Raw genomic sequence first — 15,940 nt, 5'->3', positions numbered from 1 at the left:
CAATCATAACAGTTTGTCTACAGAGGATTATGGCTTGGAGAGATCTGCTTAAGTTGCCTTATACTTTGAGTACCACTGATACATGCTTAAGTTTATCATTTCTTTGTTTCCATACTCAGTGCATCAAATTGAAGCTACCTCATAATTACACTGAGCTCTCACAGTGGCAAAGCAGCAGAGAAAAATAAGTTGTTTATTATAAGAATAGTTGCCTGGTACACTGCAGCTCCTCCTAGGAGTGGATTTGTGATTGTCTGAGTTTCCCCTGCTGTGGTTAGGATCTTTGAGGGGATTTTCTTAAATGTCAGAATAAGTGTGACTAACCTCTGGCTATTTCTACGTGTCAGGGCATTAACAGCTATGCCAGCTGGACCTTACTAAGTATGTAAAAACAAAATTCTGAGGTTGGCATTTGACAGTGGCATAGCCGCCATGGAACAGGGGAAACAAATGTCTCTGGGCAACCAGCATCTGAGGGATGCCTGCCCCCCGGGCACTCCTTCCCCTCCATAGAGCACCCAGCCAGCGAACGAACCTCTGACCAGCTAGGAGAGGGCAATGGGTGGTTAGCAGGGGACACACTTCATAGCTCTGCAGCAGTGTAACAACAGGGAGGCAAATGGAACAATGCCTCCCCAAATGGAATTTTCTTTCAATCCTCAAATTCCTAACTTTTTAGTATCATAAAACCTCAGCTTTAAAAAATACAGTTTAGGCATCCAGGGTGGGGTGAAGTGGGTCAGTTAATTGTTCATACCAAGGAAATGTGAACACAGTTAACAAATACAAGAGAAAAGGTGTGAATGATCTTAAATGTCTCACTTTGAAGTCTACTCCACTCTCACTTTGTTTGTTTGTTCGTTGGTTTGAGGAGTATTTGTGCACATTCATCCTTTTGTGTGTCCAGGAAACTATAAGGCAGCAGTAAAATCTTGGTTTTAATGGCTTTAGCTTTCTTTGGGAACCCCTTCCCCACCTTTCCTTTTATTGCCCACAAAATGGCAGGCAGAAGTGGGGGAAGTCACTGGAAGTCAATATGGTACCTGTTCCCATGATGCCATTTTGAGAACCCCTTCTGGACATGAATGGTCCTCAAGAAACAAGGAAAAAGACCAAGAACCAGGGAAAGGCAAGCAAAAGCAAATCTCTGAAAACTGAAATTTTATTGCTGAGTATGGAAGGCAAAAGGGTAAATGAGCACAAATACTCCTAAAAAAATTTTTTTTTAATCAAGAGCAGAGCAGAAACCCAAATAACTTGACTACCATCTGCCCAAAGGTGACAACAAAACCCTGAAAGGATCCCCCCCACTCAAAACATGCTTTGTGTTCTCTACTGTGTGATCCTAGCAGAAGCTTAGGTGCTTGGCAGCACTCCTGCACATGCACAAATACTCCAAAACACTGCAAATTAAAACAAAATTGGGATCCAGTAGATCGTTTGTTCAGGGGCGTAATCCTAAATGGACAGATATGCTCCAAGAACATGAGCCACCATTGCTTGCCAGTCACCCCTCCCTGCTTACCACCACTGCTGCTGCCACCTGGCACTGCTCCTGCTTCCTGCCACTGTATTGCTCCTGCTGCCCCCCACCTTGCTGCCATTGGTTAGCTGCTTATGCAACACAACACAAGATGCTGTGTCGGTATCTTACCCACCATTTCTCATTTGGCTTGTGAGCCGTTTTGCAGTTCAAGTTCCTAACTAAAATGCCACACATTGGGTAATGTTTTGGTCATTGTTACCTATCAAAACCTTTTAACAGAAATCTTCTTTATGGTGACCTGTCTCCAGCCCTCCTGCCTCCCCAGTGTTTGCCTCTGCACCCCCAGTGAGAAATGTCTTGCTGTACCTCTGGCTCTCAAAATAATGAAATTGGCTCTGGTATCTCTTACCTTGTGCCAATATCATTCTAATTACAGGCAAATCTTTTCTTAATTAAATGATTTGTTCTTTCTCACCCTATCTCTTCATGAGAACTGGTGCTGTTGTCTCTTTTCCTGCAGTCTTTTTAATCTGCTTGTGTTCACCTACTTTCATGATAAGATTTGCATTTTGTCAGTATACAGTGTTTTACAAGTAAATAATAAGTGAAATGGTATCACACAGGGACAGAGCAAGGTTGGAGGGGACCGTGTGACAAGATTTGAGAACATGTACTGGCTGCCTGCCTTCACTTTCTCCCTACAGCCTGCTGCTGCCTGCCTTGACCGCCCAGCTGCACTCCAGCTGAGCCTACACAGCCTGAAGACATCAAGCTAGTTCAGTGAGACAGGGCTGCCCCAATGCCAGCAAGGGCCTGCCTTATAGGGGCCACCTGTTCTCGCTGCATTTGGGGCAGCTCTGTATCAAGAAACAGCTGTGATTGCTCTGGCTTAGAGCTTAGGGCTGAATGCCCAGTGCAAGGTGGGGTTGAAGCAGCAGGCAGCCCCCGGACATCTGCAATCTCCAGCCATTGTGCCCCCTTACCAAAGGTAGCTATGCCCCTGGTGTCCCAAGATAGGCAATGTGTGATTCCTTTCATCCATTATTGCAGAACTTGACATAAGAGATATTAACATTATAAAGGATGCATACTGGAACCAAAAAATAAAAATAAAAATTGGAGAAGAAGAAACAGACTGGATAGACATCAAAAGAGGCATCAGACAAGGATGCATCCTATCTCCCATAATCTTTAACCTCTATTCAGAGAAAATAATTTAAGATGCCTTCATTGAAAGGGATGAGGGAAATAAAGGAAATGGTGTTAACATTAACAACCTAAGATATGCTGATGACACAGTCATTTTAGCTACTTCCCAGGAAGATCTACAAAACCTAGTCATAGAAATAGCAATAAAAAGCCAGGAAATGAAATAAATGCAAAAAAAAGATTAAAACAAGGTGCATAAGTAAAATGAGAATTCCCCTCAAAGTATAATGCAGTAACAAAAACTTAGATCAAGGAGGAAATTACTGTTATCTGGGGAAAAACCTTTATCATGACAATGACCAAACAAAAGAAATCCAAAGCCACATAGGTCAAGCAAGAACATAATTTAACCAAATGAAGATCTTCCTGTGTGAGAGTAAACTAGATCTGCAACTCAGAATCAAAATGATGAAATATTACATCTGGTCTTTTCTCCTGTATGGATGTGAAACCTGTACCATCAAGAAAGAAGCACATAAAAAACTGAAAGCCTTTGAGATGTGATGTCTCAGAAGAACACTCAAGATTAAATGGACCCGCAGAACAACAAATGAAGAAGTATGTCAAAAAGAAAAAGCACATAAACAAATACAGACAATCTAGACACAAACTGAAGCATTATGGACATATCCTCAGAGAAGTAAAATATGAAATACCACAACTAATGCTAGAAGGAAAGCTATCAGGGAAAAGATCAAGAGGAAGGAGGAGGAAGGGTTGGATGGATGGATGACCTGAAAGAATGGCTAGGAATGGATACAGAAGATATCATCCATGATTCCAGGGTCCACACCCTATAGGGCGATTCTCACGACCAACAAAAATCGCGCTAGGAGAGCCTAGCCCGATTTTTGTTGGTCGTAAGAACCACCAGGCTCACAGCCGAGCCTGGTGGTTCTTGAGCGGGTAGCCTGCTTGAGAACCCCTGCTAAAAAGCAGGTTTGTGGAGCGAGCGCTCCAGAAAACCTGCTTTTTAGGCTCATGAGTAGCCACGCTGCACCTTCACGCCGCACCTACTCACAAGTAGACCTCCCGGCTCGAGGGTCTCCCCAGTATGCCCTGCGCGCTTGCGCAGGACATACTGGGGCTTGCGGGGGCTGCGTGGCCCCCACTCCCCCCACCAACTCCGTCACGGCTCCATCACGGAGCCAGCTCCCTGCTCGCTCGTGAGCGGGGAGAGCGGGCTTAGCTCGCTTGTGAGTGGGGAGAGCGGGCTTAGTGCCCTAAACCAGGTCATGAGACTCGGTCTTTTGGCTTTTGCTGGCTGCCAACCTCCCAATCATTTATTTATTGTTACACATACACACTTCTCTCTCCCTCATCTTTTTTATCCAATCCAACTTTTCATTGTTTCAAGGAAAATTGGAAACAAAAAGTTATTTTTTTGAGAAAATAATTCAAATGTTCAAATTAAATGTAGTCATTCATAATCTAAAATAACTTATTTTGCAGAACCCCAACTATCAAAAGCTCTCTCTCTCTCTCTCTCTCTCACGGATGATCCTTAAGCAAATGCGTCACTTCAGAAGAGGAAGCAATAGCAGCAATAAGAGGCCAAGAATACAAGATAGACATAAGAAAAGGAGAGACAGAAGAGAAATATCAAAATAAGGTAGAAGTGAAACAGAGTAACAATGAGAACCCAAGAGAAACAGTGAAGTAATGCAGAAGGTTACAAAATAGCTGTATAGATGTTGGAGATCCAATATTCTGAATAGCAGTGCAAAAAAGTAACAGTGCATAAGACAAAACAAAACAGAAAACCTGATAAGAAGAAGCACAAGGAAAGGAAAGATATTATTAGGTTGCAAGTCCCAACACCCTATTTCTGTATGACAGTCCCCTAACACCTTAAAGGAAAGCAAAAAACAAACAAACAAACAAACAACCCAAAACCCCACCCCTCCATGATCACAATGATCCACACCTGAGGCACAAGAACATAATGAAACACCCTTCAATAATGTACCTAGCTGCAGTCTGGTTATATATTCAGTGCCTACCAGAGAGCCAGCATGGTGTAGTGGTTAGAGTGCTGGACTAGGACCGGGGAGACCCGAGTTCAAATCCTCATTCAGCCATGAAACTAGCTGGGTGACTCTGGGCCAGTCACTTCTCTCTCAGCCTAACCTACTTCACAGGGTTGTTGTGAAAGAGAAACTCAAGTATGTAGTACACCACTCTGGGCTCCTTGGAGGAAGAGCGGGATATAAATGTAATAATAATAATAATAATAATTCCGGGGTATAACTATAATAGGGAAAGGGGAGACGGTTGTCTGGGGGCCCACTGCCTTGGAGGGCCCCCCAGAGACAAGTCACATGACTGATTCCCCCAGCTGCGCACCCGCCCAGGCTTCCTTCAGTTGTATTCATCCTCCGAAACTGATGTGAGTGTTAAGACTTGGAGCTACCAGAACAGCGTGTCTTTCTCTAGTACCATTAAATGACTTGCATCGTCCACAATTTACAAAAGCTTTTAAAAATGATGATGTTCTGTTGTGGCACATAGGTTATTTATATAGATATAGATATAGATAGATAGATATATAAACTTCAGGGGGGGCATTTTAAAATCTTGTCTCTGGGCCCACTCCAACCTTGCTACACCCCTGCTACCAACCTCGTATGCAGTCATCCCTGGAAGTGTACAGGCTGTGACTTAACTTGCAGTTGAAAGGTACTCACTCAGAGGCACCGTTTTTATGAAGAACTTCCCTCCACATGGAAGTTATGTACACAGCTGTTGTGATTTTTGCATTCAGCCGTGTCCCTTTTCCAAACTCTTTTGATTGTTCAGGTCACAGCAACCACATGGCCTGTGTCAGGTAAGTGCTGGATCGTAGTTTCATAGCTGTTACTCCTAGTTATGCATCTGATTACTTTGCCAGATGGAATAAAATGGGGGCCACTGTATGAAGCTATTCATACTTGCAGGCAAAACCGGGCTAAGGAAGCCCAACCCGTTTTTGCCTGTGTGTGTTGCTAGGCAAACCCGCTTAGTCAGCCACTCTCCAAAATGAGGTTAGGAGAGTGTTTCTGTTACTGTCTGCCCACCGTGGCTGCTTGCAGAGATCTCAGGGAGGGGAGGGAGGATCCCTATAATTATTGGAGCTCCAGGAGGTGGGGCGATGCATCACAGCACACTGGCCCTCCGAGCTACCAGCAGCAGCTGGTGATCGTCTGGGCAGGCAGTCCACCCACCTAAGACGGCATGCTCAGTTGTCTGTGGGGAAGTAAGCTCTTCAGGGGAGGTAAGCTCTTGCTCTTGTCCTTTTTCACTGCTTGTAAGAAAGAGCTGTGTCTTTGTGAACCAGTAGTTGTCTCAAAAACAATTAAGCTCTTTGCTCCAACCCCTGTTCTGCAGACATTGAGGCGGGTCTCATGATCGGTGAGACCCGCCATAATGGGATTAGCGAGGAGAGAGGGCTTAGCCTGCTCTGCACGCAGACAATCATCCAGTCTGCCCTGGGTGGCCAGATTGGCCGCCCACATGACTGCCGGCTCCATTATGGAGCCAGCTGGGGCTTGGGAGTTCGGGGGCCACATGGCCCCCGGAAGGTGGAGCATGCTCTGCACGAGTGCACAGAGCATGCTGGAGAGACCCCTGAGCCAGGAGGCTGCTTTTTAGCCTCACGGTCGGGGGTCTCCTCATGAGTTGCCACAGCACGGAGCCATTCCAACACACGATCCAGAAACCCCGGTTAGCGGAGCACTCGCTCCACTAACCTGGGCTAAGGGGAGGGCTTCACAAGCAGGTTACCCGCTTGTAAACCACCGGCCTCGCCTGTGAGCCCGGTGGTTTACACAACCAGCAAAAATTGGTCTAGGCTCTTCTAGCCCAATTTTTGCTGGTCATGAGAATAGCCTCAATATATGTCTCAATGCTTACTTTAAAAGGGTTTTACAGCTATGCCCTGGCAGTAAACTGTTGCGGTTGTTGCTACTATCATTATCTTTTTTGCATTTATTAGCTGCTTTTCAGTGAAAACCCATCCAATGCAGAAAAGGAAGATGTAAGTGCTGGTTGGGGAGCTTTACCCTATTGGTATGACCCCCCCCCTTTACCAAGGCAGGAAGTGGCCACATCCCTGAGGATTATTCAAGTATTTCCAATTTACTTTGGGGGATGGGTGTTATCTGTTTCTCTTTACATCAGCCTCAGTGTTGTAAAAAACATAATTTACATTTTTCATACTTTAATATGTGTTAATCTATTGATATAGGCATTGGCAGTGGTTTATTCTTATTGGTGCTGATTCTGGTTCTCCTAATTTAGCAGTAATTTGCACATTCAGCTGGGCATATGGTGGCCATTTTAGAAACCTGCACATTGTTGCTCAGCCCATAAGCAAGCTGTTCATATGCACCTGCTGCAAAGCAAAAGATTTTACTTTCGGCCTGTGTTGCCAAGCTAGCAGTATTTGTCAGTATATGATAATACTTAATATTGTATCCAGCTTCATTTGGAGATGGAATTAGTTACAGGGTGCATTTCTCCAAGCCCAGCTCTCCCAAAGGATCCTTTAAGCTGTGGGGGCGGGACTGTCCCTTTGCACTTTAAAGGATTAATTTAAGGGAGTGGCATAATGATGCACTTCTCTGAATATAGGTCTCTTTCCTGCATCCATAATGATCCCACAAGCCCCCACTTATAGCAAATAATAAACTCTTAGAAAACATGAAACATATTCTAGAAACTTATTGGGTGACATATTCTAGAAACTTATTAGGTGATCCATGTCACCCTTTTTTTGTCTGCAAAAGAAAGACACTTGTCTCCTGGAGCTTCCCAGACAGCAGGCTTTACCGCAGGTTTACTGTAAGGTTTTACTGCAAGTTCGAAGTTGCCCCCCAAAATTGTCACAAAAAGTGGTGTTTTTTTACCCTGGATATAAATCAGGCTACACAATGCAAAACCTGAATTGTGTGTGAAGTGCTCCTGAATAGCTCGCAGGGACTTTGGGGTAAATTTGGCTGATATGTGACCACTGTTCCCTCAAGGGCATGCACACGTGTGCGTGCTCACAAGATTTTGGATGTCTGCTCAGTTCCTTTTAGATCCTGCTCAGGTTGAATCAGGAAGGCCCCATTCTGAATGCAGGTGCATGCACACTGTCTTGATACTGCTACCCAGAACAAAACTCATTCCACACAGAGATGGAAAAAATTAGAGCGACCACTGTATGTGACCTCCATTCCGGAGGAGATGCAAACTGAACACCTGGTGTGAAAAACCTCCTGGGGAAAATACAGTTAAATGCATTGTGTGCTTAATTTTTTATTATTGGATAGGACTTGTGATCATTTTAATGTTAAATCAAGTTCCGAAGGGCTTGTGGTTTGTGGAATATTGTACAACCCACACTGGAATCAGCAAGCATGTAATAAAAATTATATTGTTTGCTGCTGTAACAATCAGTTGCAACTTCAAATTTCTGACATCTTAGAGGTAAGATGGTCACTCTTCACATGACCATATAAACCTGGGTTATCTGCCTCTAATCCAGGGTAGCATGCTTGTGTGAACCAGGGCAAAACCACAATCCTGGTAGTCCAAATCTGGGTAACCCAGCTTCTAACCCTCAGTCTTACCCCAAGTTAGTGCAGTGCAGGGACCCCAGCACCTGGGGTTGTTTGTTTGTTTATCAGTTTATATACCACCCTTCCTAAAGTGGTTCAGGGTGGTTTACATTAAAATCAAAAACACATAACAAAATTATTAAAATCAGAAAACATTTAAACCAGATTAAAATTAAAATTAGTGGCCCTTTCTCATGAGCAGTGAGAAAGGGCTACAGGATTTGTGGGGAGGAAACCCTAGAGAGCTTACCTCCCGGCAAACCATCATTCTGTCTTCCCTGGGTGGGCGGATTGCCCACCCAGACAAGCACTGGCTTGTTGGGGTACTGGGACACATCACCCCATGTCGCCCTGCCCCCCTGAAGCAAGTGCATGGTGCATTATAGGGATTCCCCTCCCCTCCTGGGATCCTCCCTCCCCAAGTATGCTAACCATGGCTCTTGAAGCCACAGCTGACAGATAATCTGAAAAATGAGGTTATGGAGTGCTCGCTCCCTTATCCTCATTTTAAAGGGAGGCTTCATAGGCGGGTTTGCTGCCATGGTGCCACTGGGATTGGCCCAATCCCGACGGTACACACGTGCATGCAAAACCAGGCTGGGCTCTCTTTGCCCAGTTTTGCATGTTTGTGTGAATAGCCTCTAGGTATCATTAAAAGCCAGGCTAAAAGGATGGCTCTTTAAAGGTCTCCTGGAGGCCTCCAAGGAAGATAATCCTCTTCTATCCATGGGGAGCATGTTCCTCAACTTAGGGGTGACAACTGAAAAGGCCCAACCATGATTGTTGATCATGTGTCAGCTTTTCAATCTCTTTGCAGGCTCCGGCCACCATGTTTGTTAGAGAGCGTTGCAGCTGGAAGGGCTGTGATCTGTGAATGTGTTGCTCTGCACAGCCCACTCTATGATCACTTGCTCAAAATGGCTTGAATGTGGCTTGCCCCACCTCCTTCCCTCTCATGGCCAATCAGAGGGTATCTGTGATGTAATGAGGGTTTCCCTACTGCCAACAGCATGGTAATTGTGGGAAGTCTCTCCTGATACCAGGAAGACTTTCCCTCCTCCCAGCTTTCAACAGCTGCAATCATCTGGGTGGTGAGTAGAGGGAGCCCAATAAAGGCTCTGGTTGTCTGTGGTTATGACTCTTCTCTACCCCAAACCACCCTTAAATGATCGTGTGCAAGGCCCCATTGGCTGACATCCAGACCAGGAGTTCCTCTAAAGGACTACTTAATTTCAATAGCACTTCAGACAAGTAATTTAGTCAGGGTATCAGCCAATATGCTTCAAAGTAACTACTAGTTATATATGGCATTCTACAAGTTCACAATAACTCGGGCAAGGCATTTTCTATGCAAAAGTGATATTCCCTCCCCCATATAAGCAAACTATATTTTATTTATGAGAAAGCTAATAATTAAAAACTACATTTTACATGCAGTTGCATATTCAGTAAATCATCCTATCATATTCCTTCAAGCAAATGAAGATAGCAGTTGTACTGGCTTAACCTTCACACAACCACCATCCTGCCCCCTTTTCTGGAACTTTTACACTGAACGGTGCCTTATTTAGTATAAATACTGTGCAGCAAATGTACTCCGTTCTCATTCAGCTCCCCAGTGATGCTGTGTCAGGCTGTCATTCTGCCCGTTCATACCACTCACAGATCACTTCTGATGACCATTTATTTTACTTAAATGCCACTTATGCATTGAGCCCTCCTTTTCTTCCTCCTCTGGAGAAGTTTTGGGTTGTTGTTCCTCTCCCCCCCCCCCGATGGTCTACATCCTGTGTATATGATTTTCTTGTAGAATGTTACCTATTCGCTGCCTCTGGTGGCATGTCTCATAAGAAATATTTTGAATTCCTTTAAAAAGAAAAGATACCTTAATACACAATGGAAATAGCAGCATTCAAACAAGGTCTTCCATTCAAACAGTATGGGTGTTAACCAGGAAACAACATGATGGACAAACAGCAAACTCACCTGCTGTAAACTGGACCTAAGAAGCTCAGGATACTTGTTAACTGATTCAGATGGAAGAACTCAAATTTGCTTTGGAATCTAGCAATAAGAGCACTGTGAAAAACTTTCTATGTTGTTAGCCTGTAAATTGGAGACATTTAACTGATGGCCAGTAGGTGGCATTCATGGACCTTTCTTGACCTGCTTACACCATAACCCTTTAACAGAAGAGGAGCCCAAATTAAGTTCAGTATTTATTATTATTATTATTATTGCATGATGATTCTGTGCTTCACTATCTTTTCTGCAAAGTAGCAGAAAATATAGACAAGCAATTGCCTTTCCTCTGCAAGGATGAAAACAAGGAATCAAAACCCAATTTTTTAATTTTAGAAGGTACATTAATTTTTGCAAAATGAGAAGAAAAACATGCTTATTTTTTCTGATAAAATGGCTATCTCTGTGATGCACAAATGGTCAGATGCAAGTAAATAAAATCGTATAAATAGTAGAGAAACATCTTGGAGCTTTTCAAGGCATGTATCTCAAATTCACATTTACACATTCCTTTAACATGCAATTATAGGCATATTCTGGCCTCATCCCTAGATTCCCCAGAAGTGATCCTCTTCTTTTAAGACAAGGTTCAGAAATAGGTGAGGAAGTTGTGCATCATCTAGAAAAGAACCATGTGCTACTCTTTCCCTTTGCATACAGCATGCATCTTAAAAGCAGACATGTGTGCCCCTGTGCCTTCTAAGAGTAACTTTTGAAGTGGCCCAAACTTAACCAGCTCTAGTGCTTTTTGCTTTATACTAGGTTCATCTCAGATGAAATTTATACTATTCTCTTGGGTGAAATCTTCAAATCAATTTGTACCAAAACATCTCTGAAGTCAAAACAGGGAGGGTGAAGCAGACAAACATAGCAGATTACTCTTAATGCACTGACCTTGTTCTTGGAAGTTGTCCGTGGGCAAATCTGCTTCACCCCAGCTGCAGGAAAATTTTTAGGCCATTGGCTGCCCTTGTTATCTTTCTAGAAAAACCTTGTTTTGTTGCAGCCTCTTTCCTTACTGTTGGTTTCTGTTTCTCTCTCTCTCTCCCCTCTCAGCTTTACGGGGATGTTTTTCTCTTTTTCAGACCCTAAACCCTCGTATAGCCTCTGTTGTCTTCCAGCCCCTGACAACTTGGGGGAGGGGTGAAAGGAGGGGTAGGGTGTGAGAAGAGGACAGAGGGATAAGCGGAACAGCCACAAAGTAACTTAGATGTACCAGCAAATGTTGAAGGTCTAAAGCATAGCCAAAATAGCAGACCTTCTGAGTATTAGGGGTTTGGTTTTTTTAAGAGCATAAAATAAATTGTTTTAAGGTCAGAAACCTTCTTGAATTGTGCTTCTTTGTCTCCAACAGCTGTCCCTTCCCCTGCTGGAAGTTTAAATGGTACGGTCTGACCACTGAAGTCTATTCACTGAATGCCAGCCTTCAAGTTACTCGGAAGTTGGTTAGGGATCAGCAGTTGGGGGAAGGGGAAAAGACAGAAGGGGGCCTTTATCGCCTGGCCTCTGGCTGTAGATTTTGCCTCCCCCACACCTTTTCCAAACACTTTTCTCCCCTACCCACATTTATTCTCCTGACTACATTCCAATCCAAGATTATTCTCTCATCTTTAATGTATGATGATGACCCCACTCTCGATCTAGGATTACTAGTTGTTTATTATTATTTAAAAGACCTGTTCCCACTCCTCACACACAGATCTGGCAGAGAAAGATCTAAAGAAGCTGTGGCAGAGAGATACATCTGGGAGAAATTAAGGCATTCAAGAGGAGAAATGTGGGGATAAGCATTTTGAGAACTTTTGCTGGAAAATGTATAAAATATTTGTAGTAGTAAGAAGAAGAAAATTGCAGGGAGGACAGAGAGAGTGCTTCTAGTGATACTAGTCGAGGGAAGGAGCACAACGTGGTACTTCCCCTATACATGCTGTCAGTCTGTCCATTTCTGAGCTGAGTATTCAGAAGACAGAGAACTGCTGAACCTGGTCTCGTCCTGAAATGATGGGTGGGATACCGCTGCTGTTCTTAGTGGCTGCAATTCTCTGGTAGTAATTGCTTGCAAGGTACAGCCTGGAGCTATTCTGGGTCACTGTGACTGCAGGAACTTGGGTGAACATGCTTTGCATACCACATGGCCAGCAGCAACTTACTGAATGTGGCAACAGTGCTAGAGGTGTGCACATGCATGTGCTTTCAGAATACACAAATAGTGTACTCAACCCAGTCAACACCTTACAAGCATACACACACACACACACACACACACACACACACACACACACCACTTGTCTGGCCCATTAAAAGATAGCAAGTGACAGCCCTGTTTATTTGTGGGTTTTAAAAAAAAGATTTTGTACCTTTTCCTCCCCTTCAGACTTCTAGGAGTTTTTATCTGCATGCTGAATAGTTTCTCCTCCTTCTTCTTCTCCTTCTCCTCCTTCTCCTTCTCCTTGCAATATACAGTAAGTTTCTAAAGCCATGTTTATTTCAGCTGATTCTAAATCAACCAAGAACAGACTTATGTTACACGAGAATAAGCTACTTTCAACTGATTTTTAAAGTATCTACAGAAACAAATAATAAGCATGAAAAATGGGGTCCTGGTTATTTTCTAATAACTTCTGCCATGTTGATTGTAACAAAATCTGACCATTTAATCATGCATGCTCCATTTGTAATTGATAGTATTACTTGTGTATTTTGCTGCTTTAACGTGAGTACGTTAATGTTATACTGTACCTAAGTTCAAAATGTAAAGTGAGAGCCAGCCCTGACTGTGCCTCCCTAAAACTTTAACTCCATAGGCCTATAACTGAGCTGTGGGTTTGAGTTGTGGTTTGAGACCACTTTACCATGGTGAAAAGTCAGATCATGTCAGCTCTATTGGAGGCTGGATAAAGCCTAACAATGCTTGCTGAACTCAGCATGGATTGATTTTTGACATAGAATGAATAACCTTTGACAGCAACCCATCAAAAAGCTACAATTCACACTGGGATGTCAAAAGCCAGCTTCTTATATGTTCTGTGAGTGCTATTTGGTTTCACTTGAGCAGCTCACCATGGACTGGAGCCAGCCCAGGTGAGCAACCATCACTGTTCCTGAGTGTTCGTTTGGATGGACAAATGGTATTGAACCAGCAACTGATGGATACAACTGGTAGCGACACCATCATTGTTCTATTCACTGCAATCACAGGAATTGTTGACAGTCATATATGTGTTCCCCATGTTCACAGTTACAGGTGTCTGTCTACACAGATGCATATCTAGGAGAACTAGTCAGGGTTGCTAGCATAGAGAAATAGCCTGCTACATGATCTGGCCCTTAGTGTGTGGAAAAGATTTAGTATGGTAAAAATCTCACACTTCCCCCATCTACCATACATCTCTCACACAAATATATAGATGTATACACACACACACCATACATCCATCTCTCTCTCTCTCTCTCTCTCTCACACACACACACACACACACGACTTTCTGAAGTAACACAAATATTCAGTAGTTACCACAATGCATTTCACTCTCTTCGAGGACACATTTATCAGTCTCAAATGTGATATTAATCTTATAATTTTTAAACAAAATTTTTCCATACTAATAAATTCTATTATTTTCTGCCTAACATTTGAGAAATGTCTAAATTTTGCATGCAGTACAGACTACCTAGTGTGTGTGATTCCATATGGCTCATATTCATAGCTCTAGTTCCACCAATGGTGCTTAGGAGAAAAGAGACACTTGCAATGACTAATAAGAACACCAGATGGTATTGTTGGGTTATGTTTCCTTTAGCGTAAGGCAATATTCCATTATTCGTGCTGTCTCTGAAACACATATATTACCTGAACATACGATGCAAGTAATGAACCAGTTTTTGGCAGTGATCACTGGCCATTAGTAGAAACGTCAAGTGAATATTAGACAAATAACTTGCTCAGAGCCAGTAATTTTAAAGCTTTTTTAAACTGTTGGTTACCACAATTCTGTTTTGCTTGGTATACCAGTTACATTACTGCCACTGCACTGTGGACTAAGGATGTGCGAAACGTTTCGGATACAAAACGTTTTGTACCCAAAACAGCCCATTTTGGGTGTTTTGTAGACAAAACAAAACACCCATTTTCCAAATTCAAAAGTTTTGTATACAAAACAAAACGTCCCTGTTTCGGCTACAAAACGTTTTGTTGTTTCGGACCTCCATTTTGTGGTGATCTCTGAGTGAGTCTCCATTTTGTGTTTGACATCTCTTTGAATTTCCTGCCCTTCCAGCCTTCCAATCGGTGACCTAAAGCATGGGCTGGCCTGCTGACAATTCCCTCCTTGTTCCCCATGACTCTTTTGCTTCTTCCCACTCTTTACTGACCCTACACTGGCCAGGGGAAGGGTTGCTAACCCATGGGGTGCTGGGTTCTGTTGTTTCTGTGGTGTTCTGAGTGTAGATTCTCTGGTAGCATATGAGAGTGGATTCTTGTTTTTCACTGAAACTCCCATATGCTACCAGAGAATCTACACTGACCACCTCAGAAACAACAAAACCCAATACCCCACGGGCTTGTGGGTATGGGCGTGGTTGGTACCCTTTGTGCACTACACAACCCCTCGGGCAACCTCAGTACCCCCCCAAGTGGAATTATGGGGCTGCTGAAACCTCCATTATTCCCTATGGGAGAAATCGTAAAGACACATAAACTTCAACAAATCAGAAAAAAATCAGCCCTTTGCCCAATTCCTTTGAAATAATTCTAGTAGCTTCCTTGCCATTGGGTACTACCACCCACCACACGCTGCTCTGGGCCACCCCTTTCCCCTCAATGTGAAGCAATACATTTGCTGGAAGACCCATTATTCCCCATGGGAAAATTCTTAAAGACACGTAATCTTAAAACATTCACAAAAAATCAGCCCTTTGCCCAATTCCTTTGAAATTTGGGTGGTAGCTTCAACCCATTGGACACTATGACCACCACCCACTCTTTTTGCCCTGGAACCCTTTTTAAAAATCCAAATCGATTTGGATTTGGAGTCTGAAAATTCGGCTACAAAACAAAACGGGTGATTCAGATTCAGAAAATTTGGGTACAAAACAAAATGGGGGTGTTTCGATTCAGATACAAATCGAAATGAGAGAATTCCAAAATGCACACCCCTACTGTGGACTATATTTGGAAAGCTTTTGGCTTGAAACTCCATTCCTGACACACTTCTATGCAATTGCACTAAATACTCAGAAGGAAAATGAAAAGAAACATCAGCTCGGTGCTGAATTTCCCCCCTCACCCTTTATAATGTGTAATGCAGTTTATTCCATGTCCTGAAATCATCAGATTGTGTGTTTCCCATTCTCCCTAGCAACAGCCAATGATGTGGGATGAGGAAAGGCACAGTGTGATGGTAAAAGAACATAGGGTAATTTGTATTACATGTTACAGAGGAGAAAGGAAATAAATCAAGAGGGAACTGGAGTTGGCAGCAGCCCTGTTTTGTTTTTGTTGTTTGTTTTCCTAATGGGTAGTTCTGCCTGCCATCACATATAGCGTTGCCAGGTTCTGTGCGGCAGCAACCAGCATTTGACCAGCATTCGTCGGTGGATGGTTGGCACTGAGTCCTATCAGCCTTAGTCTGACCCTCAGTGC

General features: G+C 43.3%; 2 protein-coding genes across 19 annotated transcripts in view; one reads left to right on the top strand and one right to left on the bottom strand.

Annotated features, from left to right (window-relative positions):
* CDH23 (cadherin related 23) overlaps positions 1 to 15,940 on the top strand; it is an 846,530-nt gene that overhangs the window by 603,475 nt on the left and 227,115 nt on the right. Inside the window, exon 1 of one of the 15 annotated variants that reach the window (XM_053312561.1) lies at positions 5,881 to 5,948. The exons of the other annotated variants lie outside the window; for them this stretch is intronic. The gene's annotated coding sequence lies outside the window, so the exon portion shown is untranslated. Of the gene's footprint in view, positions 1 to 5,880; positions 5,949 to 15,940 lie in introns of those variants that run through there. 15 annotated transcript variants of the gene reach the window in all.
* Positions 1 to 15,940, bottom strand: part of C3H10orf105 (chromosome 3 C10orf105 homolog) — a 40,579-nt gene that overhangs the window by 4,857 nt on the left and 19,782 nt on the right. For 2 of the 4 annotated variants that reach the window (XM_053312567.1, XM_053312568.1), the window contains 2 exons: positions 12,657 to 12,796; positions 11,194 to 11,430 (listed from right to left, as the gene is read on the bottom strand). The gene's annotated coding sequence lies outside the window, so the exon portion shown is untranslated. Of the gene's footprint in view, positions 1 to 11,193; positions 11,436 to 12,656; positions 12,797 to 15,940 lie in introns of those variants that run through there. The other 2 variants (XM_053312571.1, XM_053312570.1) reach the window with 2 other exon arrangements.

The sequence above is a fragment of the Hemicordylus capensis genome, chromosome 3 (genome assembly GCF_027244095.1).
Source record: "Hemicordylus capensis ecotype Gifberg chromosome 3, rHemCap1.1.pri, whole genome shotgun sequence".
Taxonomy (NCBI): Eukaryota; Metazoa; Chordata; class Lepidosauria; order Squamata; family Cordylidae; genus Hemicordylus; species Hemicordylus capensis.
This window is presented reverse-complemented; position numbering and strand designations above follow the sequence as displayed.